Raw genomic sequence first — 14,321 nt, 5'->3', positions numbered from 1 at the left:
CACAAAGCTTTGCTGCCTCAAGTACGCTACCGGGCACCAAAGGAGGAAGCATCCCAGCAGACAGGATTCTTTTAGTGAAAACACAGAAAGAAAACAAAGGGCAACAGGGGAGGGAGAAAAAAAAAAAAAAAAAGGAATCAACTATTTCCCTGATCAGTTTTGTTTAAGTGTTGAACTCTAAAAAGCCCTCTTACAATAGCACCAACGTGCTACTGACCTGGTTCCTTTGGATGCCTTATCAGGGCAGGGAAACTGTGGAGTCCAGGTATCCAGGACACATCTGAAAAAGAAATCAGAGCTGAGAAAATTAAGACCCTTCGCAATATTGCAATTTTGCAGTGGACCCCAGGAAGTCCCTTAGGTTAGCTCCCTCTACTTAGCATATATTTCTCTATTGCAAAAGTCTCAGCATCACTCCTGCTCCATTTCTTGCCTCTCAGGAGGCTGGCAGCAGCGGAAGGGGGGGGCTGGCCAGCTCTGCCATCACTGTTTATTTTCTGGGAAGTCAGACTTGGTCAAGAGGAATGAATCTTGTGTTCATTTTAAGAAAGTTTATATTTGACTCTGGTAGGGCTGGGGAGGAGGTGAATGATAGGAAGGAGAAGGAAGGATCAGAGACCTTGTGGGGCTGCCCCCAAACACCACAGGCAGCCTTCTCCCTGTTCCCAAGGCAGCCAGATGAAGCAAAGCACCACAATCAAACACCCCTGATTTATTTTTTTTCTTCAAAGCTCAGAGACTGCTGTAAATCTAAATCCATATCTTACCCCATAGCTGACCTTGTGGCCCACAAAAAAATGTAAACTAAATTTCCTACTTTTAAAACTCAACTTCTAAACGTCAGAACACTTTGCAGCACAATCTGGCGCATCCTGAAGCAAAGGTCTCTATTTCCTATCCATAATTTTGGGGGTCCCCAAAAGTCTCGTCTGGCATTGCTGCCCTGCAAGAGAGAGTAAGGGGATGCTTCACTTCGTGCAGTAACTGGAGCCATTCTGCTGGCACAAGGTACAGAGCTAGAAGGGAAGAACGGAGCTGAGCCAGCCCAGAGTCTCACCCCAGCTTTGCACAGTTACACAAAGCGCTTCTAATCTGCTTGGGCCACATCCCAGCAGCAGGACAGGGGAAATGGTTGCAGAGCAGACATGACATTATTCCCTCTCCTGTAACTGTGCACAGGGAGTGTAAGCAATACGGCCCTGGCGGCACGCAGAGGAAGCAGTAAATGGAGGTGCTCCGTGCAGACTCTGTGTTCCCCCACGCAGTGTAAGCCAAAACCAGTCCCTGCAATTCAGTGCAATAATATAGAAAGCTTGCTGGCTTCTTCTCCCATCTGTCTCCTGTGGGTATAGACTCCTGGCCTCTGAGGAAACCAAGAATGCCATCCTTCTAGATTTATAATCACAGAGATTTAGAAAATACTGTGTTGTTTTTAGATGCCTTGAAGAGAAAGGGAAAAATAAATAAATAAACTATGTGGGCGTTGCCACTGGGAAAAAAAAAAATATATATATATGTCTGATCTCAATCAACCAACCACATTTACTACTCTGCAGCCATGGCCAGGCTTACTAAATAAACCACCACTGTCATCCCTTCATTCTTTTCAATACTTCTTAGGGGCATCCATCTTCCTTAACACAGCGTCCCTGATTTCAAAAGCCAGACGCAAATTAATTCCGGGAATCCTACGGTGGGGAGACATTAAAGCCCATTTAGAGGTTTCTGTGGAAGCCTCTCTCCATGCTTATTTGAGTCAACTCAGACTTGGAGTGGAGCAGGCTGGAGCCAGCCTGGAGGAGCTGGAGGTTATAGGTCTGCGGCGGACTGCAGGGACATGCTGGGCTGGGCTTATGCAATAACCGAGGGTTTTGTTTTCTGTGGTAGGGTGTCGGTGGTGCGTGCATGGGAGGAGGGGACAGGGCAGAGCTCTGTTTTAGGGAACTAAATTAAGTATCTCTTTTATTTTTCTTTTAACTCCTTCAGCCTTACTCAAGGCATTAAATCTCATAGGTTTCATTTCCAGAGACCAGCTGCCTTCAAGATTTCCTCTACAGCTCCCCTAGCCTAGGAAATACAAGGGTGGGAAAAAAGGAGGGGGAGCACAGCCACGATATTCAGAAGAAATGTGACTAACATCTCCCAGGGCCCGAAGGAGGAGGGAGGCTGGCTACAGGTTTGGGGGTTTAAGTTACTGCTCTGGGTTAGGTGTTAAGTAGCATCTCTCCCTCCAACATGTAAACATTTACACTGCTAAGTGCCTCGCTTGCTCTGTTTTCTAACGGAGGCTTTAAGACACTGGAAGAGCTGAGATGACAGCAGCCTGCCTCCTGGCTCCCCTGGCCCAGGGGGGGTCCCTGGGTCAGCCACCACAGCTGCAGCATCACGGCATCCCGGCCACACTCTTAGCTGCTGGCATCAGCACAGAGCATGACTGAACATTGTGTTTTCTCTAGCTCATAAAATTCACGCAATTTGTCAATAAGCCCTCATATTTTTATATTAATTTTGCAGGGATTTTTTTTTTTCCGGGCATTGTCAAACATCGCTTCAGACAATCCGGCGATAAAATAAACATTTCCTGAAGATACATTTCCTTCCTTTGTGCTTCAGAAGAGGAAAAACACCTTGTCCTAAGCGGATGTGCTGAAAGGTTTGGGTTCTTTCAGAGAACTGGCCGTCGTTCGGAGCTAAGCTCGCTCCTAGCTGCCTTTGGGAGCGTGCCGGGCGCTGTGCTCCCCACAAGGTGCTGAGTGGTCCCAGCCAGCAGCTGCCTCCAACCCCCTGCACATCAGCCTTCCCTGGCCGCATCCACACCCACATCTGCAGCTGCAGTTGGTGACTATCCCCCACGTTCAGCAACGGCCAAACCAAAAAGTCAGCTCTGCTTACTCCCCGGTCTTCGGGAAGTGTTTGATCTAGCCACTAATACTAGGATTATATTGGTTTGAGAAGCACAAGCTGAAGCCTAAGTGGTCATTGGACACTCAGGGAAAATAACCAGTGATAAGAAGATAAGAAAACAAGTTGCTATACTGCATCCAGCATCCTTCTCTTACTGATAGCCGGGGATTTGGAGGAAGGTGGAGAAAATTCCCCAGGTGTTCAGGCATTGGGAGTGACCAGGAAGGGAGCCTCCTCCAGTCACCTGGGGCAGCCAGCCCAATGGCAGAAACACCGAGGAAAGGACCAGTTATGTTCTGGGGGACTGGTTCTTACCAGCACTTCCACACCCCATCGGTTATCTGAGATTTCTGCTTCGCAGGATTTTGCAAAGTGAGACTGCAAAGCCAGTGAAACCTGCCGGTGTTTTCGGTATGGACGGTATCAGAACAGGCACTTCTCACAAGCAGAGATGGACAAAAGAGTATTACCAAGACCTCCTTGATTCATACAGTTCATTCAGTAGTTTTTAAAGCTCTGTTAAAGTTTTCCTTTGTGTTGTTCACAGGACAAGACTTGTTCTTGCCTATTTTACAGGCCAGTGGCAAATCCACTTCAGTGGGCTATGCCTCAGTTTCCTAACTACACCGTGAGAACAAAGTATCCTCCTTACAAACTGGGGCTAAATGGTTTCTGGCCATAACAGACATGAGCTACTGTTAGAAAACGGCCTTACAGCCAGTGTCTATAAATGCTTGAGAAGACAGGATCAAAAGCAGCAATTCAGGGAACAGAAACTAAACGCAAAGGAATAGAAACTAAATTCCTTGAAAGATCTATAAGAAAAAAACACAACAGACACATTAATTATTTAACAAAACTCAGATGTCCATTAATGGCTACTTAGACAGCGTTTTGGCAGGATATCTTAGCTGCTGTATCGCTATTGTATCCCTGTAACTGCACATTTTGCTTCAGCTCGCCCGTGAGCCATTTCTCTTGCTCCTGTCAATGAGGGTGAGACTCCGCAGCTCCCCGGCTCATTACGAGAGGTCTCTATTACCATACCCACTCCTAAAGCCAGCACCCAAAAAGCCTTCCATGGACCGCTGAACAGCAAAATGAAGTCATCAACTCTAGGGAAAAAGAAGCTGTGACAGATTTTTATTTTTTTTTTCCATCTGTAAATCAGTGAAGCCTCATTTTACTAAAATAAAGGACCAGATTCTCATCTACATCAGCCAACAAAGCTTCGTAAAGTGACTGAGATCAGAATCTGGCCGATCAAAATAGACAGCTTGGAGAAATCATATTTAGTGCTCTTGGGTGCCGCCTGCAGGTTTTGGAACTGCAGTTTACTAATAACTATTCCAAAACAATGCTGAGCACAGTCATTTGTAGAATAAAAAAAAAAAGACTAATTACACTAAAATTCCTAGAGAAATCAAAGAGTGAAAATAAGACTTTTTTTTAATTTGTTTTTGAGTAAACAGAAGTCGAGATGTGCCCTTTTAGTGACGATTTAAATCTGGAAGGGAAAATTTAAAAAACAAGTCAGAGGGCCATAAACTCTGGCAGATCAACCTGGGAGGAAACAGGCCCAGGAATTTTCCCAGATGTTGCTCTCTCTAACACAACACTGTGCCTTGACGAGACCTCACGGACCTTTCGCCACATAAATACTTTTGAGGATCCTCATTCCAGCCCCGAAGTTGGACCACATAAGGAGATGTACAAAGTTGCTGTTATTTTCAAGCAAATGCACCTCTTTTTTTCCCCCACTCATTTTGGCAATACTCCATCATGCTTTTTACTTTCCAGAGGCTCTGGGCTCAGTGTCTGGAGACAACCTCCTCAGAGGTGTGATAACAGAGCAAGATGGCAACGTGCCACCTGGAGGTAGGGGCAAAGCCTTGCTGGAGCTACCTGCCCATGACAGACATCTCCCTTGGAGGTCTCCCATTACTTGTGCCTTCCCGTCCCTCTTTGTTCTCCAACCTTGGGATGGTTTCCCAAAGGGCTCTGCATTTGTTCTGGCAGCAATCCCTATTTTGCTTCCTCACAGTCCCCTGGGTCTGAGGCTGCTGCTGTCTCCCCTTCTGCTCCTGGTCCCACCGCTTCCTCCCCGTGTCCTGTGCTGGAAGTACAGCTCAGCTCCTACTGACCCAGTTACAAAAACACAGGTTATTTGTTTACGGAGCACATTACACACTCAGAGACACGGCCGAAAACAGCTTAAAGGGGATGTGGGGGCCTCCTAGGTTAAGTAAAAGTCACTGCTGATAGGCAGCTCGCTTGGACGGCCTGAGCCCTGCTATGGACGAGGGACTTGCCCTGTGCATGTCCCTGCTGGGCTGGAGGCAGCGACAGCACCTCCTGCACCCAAACGTCACCTGGCACAGGGGAACCCACCTGGGGATGGAGGAGGGGGGCACGGAGGGCACCTGAGTCCTCTGCAGGCCTGCACGGTCCTCATCTTCAGTTCTGAAGGAGGTGTTAAGGGCAAGGCAAAACAAGAGGGGGAAGGAGCTTGAACAATTTCAAGCTCAATTCCCATTTTTTCAATGGAAAAATTAAGTAACTTACCTTTTCTGATGATCTTAGACCTGGCATTGCATCCGGGCTGTATTGACCTGTGACATCATTAAAATTTACCTTTTAAAATTCTTTCTATTTGCTTTATGGAGAAAGAAGACAGTTGGCCCACCCTCCAGGCAATGCATATTCTGTTCTGTAAAGAATCTCAGAGTAGTAGACATTTTTTCAAAATGTTTCCGAAGTGTTTTTCAGGTTTTTACCAATCGAATTGGAAACACTGATTTGGTTTTAAAATGAATAGAATCATAATAAAGAAGTCTGAAAGTTACTGTATGACTGTTTAAAAAATAAATAAATCTTTTCTTGTCTAAATATAGAAGAAAAAGGAAAAGAACAAAAGAAGGGAACAAGAGGAAAAATCTACCTGAAATAAAGACCTGGTATGTATCAAAAAAGACCGTATTCATTCGCAATCTTTTTCCCCCCAAAATGATGCAGTTTACCACTGTAGCAATTTTTCATGGAAATTGCTTTATTGTCCACACAACCATATTCACGTTAAAAAAATAGGACCCAAAGAATACATTTGAACCACTGCTCATAAAATATACTCTTTTTCTCCATTTCAATGCTTTCCCTCATCTGTCAAATCACTCCCAGGAGTTCAAGGCCCTTTGAATTGAAAAAGAAAGGGGAGAAGGAGAGAGGAGAGGGCGAGAGCAAGGGAGGGATGCGAAAAGGAGGAGAGAGAATCATAGAATAGCCCGAGTTGGAAGGGACCCGTAAGGATCATCGAGTCCAAAAGAGGGAGGAACAGCCCTGACACGGCAGAACTGTAACGGTTCAGTGTCCTGTTGGAAACCTCCAGTGGTACCCGCAGAAATCCATCGGAGTCCCAGATGACTGGTCACTTGAGGGTTGTGCAGCACACCCACCAGGGGCTGGACAGGGAGCCAGCTGGCAGGCTGCTGACACAGCCGAGCAGCAGAGCCCGGCGCTGCGAAGGTGCAGGGAGCAGCCCAGCAGCGCGCGCTTCACGGGCCTGAGCTTGCAGGGGGACGGCTGCGTTCCTGCCTTGCCCTTGAGAGGAGGAGAGAGGAAGAGGGCAGGAGATGCACGTCTGGCTATCGTCAGTCTGCTTTTACATTTTAATAGAGGCCTGGGCGATATTTCATTTCAGGGTTAGGCTGAAGCCTCTCTCTGAAGCTGGCTGCTTGTTCATCTAGAAAGCGAAACGCCAGCCAAAGCTTTTAAACGTATTACCACTCATCTTAGTAGGAGATCTTTCGTCTGAGGAAGGAAGAACTAGTTCTAAAAAAGATGTAGGGGAAAGCACTCTGATTGCTTTTTTCCTCTTATAGATAGCCTGAAAGCTGAGTGTTAGCATCCGTGTGAGAATGTGGGAAAAGAACAAGGATTAAAAGTGCATCATTATGAAGTGTTTTTTCATCCAGAGGATCCCAGTGTCCTCTCCACCTCTCCACAAAGAGAGTAACACTAATCTCACCAGAGAGCTATGAGCACACAGCGAGCAAAGGACAGCCAAAAAGCCAAGAAAACAAAGGTCCAGGGGAACTGGTAATGTCATGAACTTCACCAGTGAAGCTCACACAATAAATGAGGCAGTACAAACTCCCCATCACCAACAGAAATTAAGAATAAAGCAACTAAGAGACAGCTCACCCGCTTCTGAAATGCAGGCACCAAGTGAGTGGAGCCCAGAAGGTGATCCGATTGCATCGCTACGTGACGGCTTCAGGAAACGAAGAGCGCCATATCTATGTGGAACTAAAGGCGATATTTTGAGCAGGAAGTTGGTTAGGAATGGGAGCAGCAGAATAAATACAGTGTCAATGAGAAGAAAAACAAAACAATAGCATGCTTTCCAACTATCTAAAATAAACGAGCACTTGCAGCAAAACTGAGAAATATTGTCTTTCTTATACATATGGCTTGCTTATGCTTGTTTCCAGACCATATACTTACATAGCTACAATAATGGCCCTACAAGGTGAAGTAAATAAGTCAAATATAGGCTTGCTGGAGACCTTACTGGAGCCATTCTGCTGCACTCCAACAGAGCCTGTCTCTGTGGGTGAGTGCAGACAGCCTTGTGCTTGCTTCACCCTCGCTTCAACCAGTTTCAAGCCCTGATGCTGCATTAGCATGCTGTTATTCCTGACCTGTTAAGCTCACATCCTCAAAAAAACCTTAATAGCACAGGTGCAGTGCCACGGTACAGACTATAACTGGCCTGCATCAAAGCTTGACCCCACAGAGCAGATGTGAGTATCTGTACCCATCTGGCTGACCACATCTATAGACCCAAACAAATGTGGCATCCTTTCACACTGCCCTTAAGGACACATTTCTTTCCAAAGCAGTTTCTGCCCGTAGCTCTGACAGCACAGCATATGGTCTGGGGCTCACAACAGCTCAGCCCTGACCTCCTGCAGACTCCAGCTCCAGTCTCCCTTTCTGTGCCCAGACACGTTCCCTTGGTGTCGGTGGCAAATCTCCCCTTTGTCTCAGCTCGTTACGGATTTGGTCAAGCCTGGTCTTGTTTCTTTTGAAGTTAGCAGGAATACTCTAGCAGGGGGACAGGATAATGTCTTTTTTTCCCAATTTCTAGCTTCTTTTAAAAGTCAGATTAACTTTGTGCAATTCAACCTGAAGTCCCCCGCTCTGACTGGTCCCAGTCGTTACGCCGCTAGGTTTTATTCTCTGGAGTTTGCATCCTGGAGTCCCAGCAACAGCAGCAAAAGCAGCTGCCAACATCCTGGGAATATCTGCCTTGGGATCTCAACTACTGTGTGAAGTTGCTGCTCTCCAGTTTGAGAGTTGTGTTTGCAGAGGAAACCTGTCCAACAACAACATCGAGCGAGAGGGAAAAAAAGGAGGAAAAAGGGCTTTATATAACAGAATTAACAGAGCTGTTGCAATAGCAACATGAAGTTAACAGGCAGTTTTTCCTCCTCTTTCTCTCCCCCCACCCCAACCTCCTCCTCTAACAGCAGCTCCATTTGTTTTTGTTTCCAAGCTTCTTTTACTGGCCACTCACACAGCCCCGCTCCCTTTGTCTAATTTGGATCTCGAACTTCCATGCAACCGACTCTTGCTGTAACTGTAAATCTTTTTATGGCCCTTCTGCCTCTGAACTGTAAAAGCAATGCCACTGTAAGCTGCCTAAATGGGTCGTAAATCCACTTAGTGCACTGAATGAGGAAAAAAGTTTTTAAGGGAAAGAAGGAAAAAAAAAAGGCAAACTAAGGTGGCTGGAGGGACACAGGGGAAAAAAAAACACAAGAATGTATTTGCTAAATGGAACCAAAATAGCAGGAGTCAAAGGGAAAATATGAATTCTGAGGGAAAAAAAAAAAGGATGAAATAATGCATCTTGGTGGTAAAAACAAAATACTTCTGAAGAGCTGCTCAGTTTATTAACGCTCAATGATTTATGGGAGGATGTTGGTTGCCCTCCACTCCTGCTGGCATCGGTAGGACCTGGTAGCACCAGCAGTCCACAGGATGGCTAGCAGCTAACAGGCTCTTTTTCCACTGGGTGGTCCAAGGACTGGTATCTGGGTCTAATTCTAGCTCTGCTGCACTGCCTGCCTGACCCACAGGCGTAATCATGGCTCTGTGCCTCAGTTTTTTCATCTGTAAATGGGAGACAGAGATATTCCCCTTCTTTGTAACACGTCTTCAGAGCTGCTGAAATACCAACAGAGAAGGGCCAGAACCGATTTCTGTGGCAGTCAATAGCAACAGTTCCATTTGCTTCCGTAGAAGTGGAACTAGCCCAAAATGGGCAACTTTTGTCTATGTAATTTATTGCATTTATCAGCATGGTATCTGAGCTCTAAGAGTATTATCCAAATTCCACTGAATTCAGAGGGTGTCTTTCAACTGCATTCAGTAAGTTTTGGATTTGACCCCAAAGTCACAAAAAACCTGAGAAATATGTCAAAAGAATGTAAGTGGGTGTGAGTTGAAACTGAGGAGTTTGGAGACTGGAGTATGCAGAACAGTAGCTATTTAAAGACTGAGTTTGCTACTGAGTGTTCCCTTTTAATAGGGTTATATAAATACATTCCCGTCTCAATATATGTGGAAAAACAGGCAGTGAGGTGAGATTCTATTGCTTTATTTCTTATGGGAAATATTGTGCATAGCTAAACCACCTCTTCCCCTTTCCTCACCCACCACCCACAGTCGCTGGAAGCGTTCAGCAGCTGTGTGCAGTGTGAAGAGTCACATCCGGGAGCAGTGCGAGAGTTAAAAAGTTCACAGCCCTGCCTTTATAATAAAGCCCCTGTTTTCATTGCCTTCTCACTTCGCCTTAAAGACTTGATCTGAGTTTTGGCACTCAACATGTCAGAATGGGAGGGGAGACTGGCTGTGCCTTTTATTATTATTATTATTATTTTATTGCTCTGCTCCCTTGAAAGGAAAAGAGGAGAAAAAATAATAATAATAAAAAAAAGTTCTTGCCCGGCTCTGCGCAAAGAAGAAATGAGTTTCAGCACAGCTCCCTCTGGCCAGATGTGTGCCCTGGAGAAAGTCTCTGCCAGGATGGGCACCAAGAGGCATCTCGACTGCCAGTCTCAGGAAAAATATCAGTGGCCAAAATGGACTGAGAGGTGAACCCCTTTCTTCGTTCACCCTTACCGTATGCGGGGCACTCTGCCTGATGGTTCAGGTCAGGGGACGCTGATACTGTGACTTAAAAGAATCCCATTAAAATGATGGAAATCTTTGACTATGAAAAGTGGGGTCTGCACCTGGACAGTAATTATGTTTCAAAGGAAATCCATCTGGTATTTTATTGCTTATTCTCTCTGTGCAATTCATGTACAAGAACAATACAAAGACTGGAATATTTCATATCAGGAGGCTTCCAAAAAGCTGTTTACACTCTGTCAGGTCAATAAGCTACAGAGGTTTTTGCAATATTATCTCAATTATGGTTAACAATTGAAAAACACATTTTTAAAAAAAACTTTCCTGAAAACACTGGCGTAAGTCCTTGGAGCAGGCAAGCTCCTGCAAACTCCACCAAACTCCATGAAGCTCATATACCAGAGAAGCAGTTAAGCTTTCAGTATCTGGAAAGTTTTATAACTACAACTGACGTCAAGTGAGGCTTATTTTTGCCATCAACAGAGCTAGAGCAATCTGCTCGTGCTGCGGATTGAGCCCTGCTTGCACGCATGTATGCAGTGGGACACAAACACCACGGGGTGCAGGACACTGCAGTGACGGGGGACCTTCTCTTTGGGTGAGAAGTAAGATTTGCCTGTGTTAATAATGCCGGGCTTGAGCTGGATTGGGTCTGTTCGGAAATTCCCATGCAAATATACTAAAAAGAGCACATTTCTAAAGGGAGAACAATATACAGTCTATCAGAAGTGAGTGCCAGTCTTAAAAGACCTTGGGAATGCAACAGCAGTCTTACAATAAAATCACATAAGGCCAGAGCAACTGGATCACAAGGCAAGTTCTCCTTCCTTGCCAGTTACAGTGAATTTATTAATTCTAGTGAATTTATCTCAGGCCTCAAGATGACTGATGCTTTCATTACAGCCTTGGCCTCAGCCATTAGGTGATTGTTATGAATCTCAATTTTCATTTTTTCAAGTTTTAGCTGTCACCAATGAAGGAAAGGGTATTCAAAATAAAATATGAAAACTTAAAAGTAAAAAGAAATGAAAAAAAAGCAAGGTAATCCCCATAGAAATGCAGGAGACAAATAATAATAAAAGGTTATTAGAGTTATTTCCTACATATCTTGAATTTTCAGTGATCACATTTAAAGGCTAGAGCAGACATCACTGGCTAGCTGACAGCAGTGAAGTTATCTTTGAATGAAACCAGTGTAACAGAATCTGCATATGATCTACATTTGCCTTAAAATTGTGCAACCCATAGTACAGAACTAGGAAATTGTCACAGATTTATTTTTCACTTCTGACACTCCTTGCATATTCTGGGGGATATAAAATTTGGCAAGGAGTTTGCATTTGTTAGCACATATAAATTTACGAGGAATGTTTGGTCTTGCTGTTAAAGCCTAGATCTAGAACACAGAAATATGTCAGAAGCTGAGTTTCATTTTAAAAAGCAATCTTAGAAACCATGTATTCTTGCTGAAAAACTTTACAAGTGAAGCAATTGCGCCCAAAAAATTGAGAAAGCAGAAACTGAATGTAGCCTGAAATATTCTTTTCAAAAACATATTTCATTATTTCTAAGGTTTGGAAAGCCTGACTCATGATTTCTAAATCCTTGGAACTGGAAATACTGCTGTTAACTGGCCATCATTGTTTCACACAGCATCATCCAGATCCAAGGACAGATTTCGGTTCCCTCATTAAATTTAAAAGAGTAGATTTATTGAAATAACTTGCAGAGTCATAGTTTAGCAGCTCAGATTCAATAGCAGATGTTGGCGCTCGGTCTCCTACCCGTACGTTCTGTATAACTACCGCTGCAGGCACTGAAAGGCCAAGAATCCCGGAGCACTGTGCTGCATTTTGGAGGAGTCAGGTAGGAGATTTTAATATAAACCATCCCCCTGTGACCCAGGCTGATGCAGATAGGTCCAGGCCCCTTAGGAGAATTGTGTGCAGGGGACCTGGACCTCGTCCTCTTCTCCTTGAACTCCCCAGCTATGAAATTGTTACGTGGCACAGCATTATCCTGCGAACCACTAGCAAATGTGTGACTAATGCAATGGAGCCCAGAGCATCCTTACATCACACCGGGGAAGTGAGTCACACTCACCTTAGGAGAGCTTGCACATACAAAGAGCAGTACGTAGCACAGCGATATCGGCTCAGGAACCTGCACCAAAGCAGGGTGGAGAAGTGCTCTGTGAACTCTCTTGGACTCGTGGGCTCTTGGACTTGCGTGCTAGATCCACTGCGGGCAGTTAGGGAATGTCACCGCTGCATGCCACCGCCCGGTGAGGGAATGGCACCGCTGTAAGGTCACACTGAAGGGAACAGAATTACAAGGGAAGTTGAAAATATTTCAGCTTCTGGAGTTTTCAAAAAGGTATTCAGAAATATTAAAGTTCAGAAAAGCAATTTTTTGCTTTCCTTAAACAAGTGTGGAAAACAAAAGAGAGATGGAAATTAGTGCCTAGCTCTGAACTGCTTCTTTTCTGTTTGTTTTGCTTTACTCCCCTTTCCAATGTTTAGGATGGGAACAACTTATTTTGGAGTCAGTATCAACTTTCTTGTTCATGTCAGTTTACTTTGGATCAGGTTCCTAAATTCACATACGCAAACTCAAACAACAATTTCCATCCTACTCTATGCTATTAAAGCGAAAAATCCTCCTCTCAACTTGAGGAGAACCTGCTGTCGACAAAGTCCTTCCCCTCTGAACCATAACCTTTGACTCGTCCTCTGGGGGAGAACAGAGAAATGCAATCAGGTGCAGAATGCCAATGCATCCCTCTGGGGTGACCGACATCCAATTTCCAAGCAACCATTAAAAGCTCCATATGGAATTTCATGTTTATATGAAGCAAGAAGAAATAGGAAAACCCAACAGCGAGCACATGCCGTGTGCTCCTTCTGCCTGCGAGCACGGGGCAGTAGCTGAGCCTTCTGAGCTGAGAATGAGCTATGGGGATGGGATGTTCAGCACGCCTGGGTGCTCGTACACTTTATTATTGTTATTTTAACTAAGAAACTAGCTGCTTGGTCCATTTGACGAGGGTACGGCTTTGAGACAGATGTAGAAATAATCTGCAAACATGAGGGTCAGGCAGCGGAACATTTCCAAGACTGTATGAAATATTAAGCAAGTGAATGGAAAACATTTATTCTGCATCTAATATTCCACTGCAAACTCGGATTTCTCCAGCTTATCTCCACATTCACATTATAACTGAAGACTAATTGCATTTTTCTCAGTATTTTTCTGCAGATCAGAAAACGTTTAAGCCTAGACTATCCCCACTGCCACCAAAAAGTTTTCCCCACCTCTGGCACCAGCTCAGCAGCCAAGAAGACAGTGCAGGTGCCAGACACTGCTGGGCTACGTGGAACCGCCACAGCCTGTGGACCTCTGGAAATGAAGCTGAAATGAGGCTCCGTTGTGTGCAGCACATTGCTAAGATTTTGCCCCCCATTTCAGCATGACCCAATAGTCATTTCTCAGCCAGCCAAGAGCAAATGGGTGGTGGATGTGATCTGGCTTTCACAGGAAATCACTCGTGATTGATTTAGCTTCTCCTTCTCTGTGGTGTATGGACTCAGAACATGGCCCAGGCACATAAATTACATACAGAACGCCTTCCACGGTTCTGTGTAGTGTTCAAGTTGTCACCCCATCAGAGAAGAAGCTTTTATGAAGTATTAGGTCCAAGCCTATACGGAATAGAAATGACCACTTTTAGTTGCTCAACAAAAATAATGTCTCATTTCAAAACAATAACTTTGAATAAGGCAGAACCAAGTAACTTGGATCAATTTTTGTTTTTCTTAAACACAGAAACAAACAGAAAATGCTGCTGGCTGTAAAAACAAGTGAACTTTTAGGATTTTTTGTTTGTTTTAAAAAAATTAATAAGGGCTGTGAAATTCAATGAAGTTTTCATTAACAGGATTTCAACAGTTTCGGTTTTGCTTTTGCCTTTTTGAAAGCAGATCCAAAGATGTTTCATTTTCATCTTAATATGTTTACAGAAGAAAATTTCTACTAGCACTGCTACATTGTTATGTCTGGGGGATGAGTAACAAGATATTGGAGAATTATTCATAAGAATCATTTGTGTGATTTATACACTTTCCTGTGATTGGAACAAGGACCTCATTTCACAGCGCTCTCAGTTTCTACCCACAGGCAGATGTACCGCGGAGGAGAACAGTCACTTGAATCTAGAT

At 44.5% G+C, this 14,321-nt stretch overlaps 1 protein-coding gene across 40 annotated transcripts in view; it reads right to left on the bottom strand.

Annotated features, from left to right (window-relative positions):
* Positions 1 to 14,321, bottom strand: part of LOC308178992 (uncharacterized protein) — a 383,170-nt gene that overhangs the window by 25,352 nt on the left and 343,497 nt on the right. For 26 of the 40 annotated variants that reach the window (XM_080558356.1, XM_080558379.1, XM_080558394.1 and 23 more), the window contains 6 exons: positions 13,419 to 13,805; positions 12,208 to 12,418; positions 7,105 to 7,209; positions 5,470 to 5,516; positions 5,296 to 5,367; positions 218 to 280 (listed from right to left, as the gene is read on the bottom strand). The gene's annotated coding sequence lies outside the window, so the exon portion shown is untranslated. Of the gene's footprint in view, positions 1 to 217; positions 281 to 5,295; positions 5,368 to 5,469; positions 5,517 to 7,104; positions 7,210 to 12,207; positions 12,419 to 13,418; positions 14,316 to 14,321 lie in introns of all 40 variants that reach the window. The other 14 variants (XM_080558354.1, XM_080558376.1, XM_080558357.1 and 11 more) reach the window with 2 other exon arrangements.

Source organism: Anser brachyrhynchus, assembly GCF_964034855.1.
Source record: "Anser brachyrhynchus genome assembly, chromosome: 16".
In the NCBI taxonomy this organism is placed as follows: domain Eukaryota; kingdom Metazoa; phylum Chordata; class Aves; order Anseriformes; family Anatidae; genus Anser; species Anser brachyrhynchus.
Note: the sequence above shows the minus strand (reverse complement) of the source record. Positions and strands in the feature narration are given on the sequence as shown.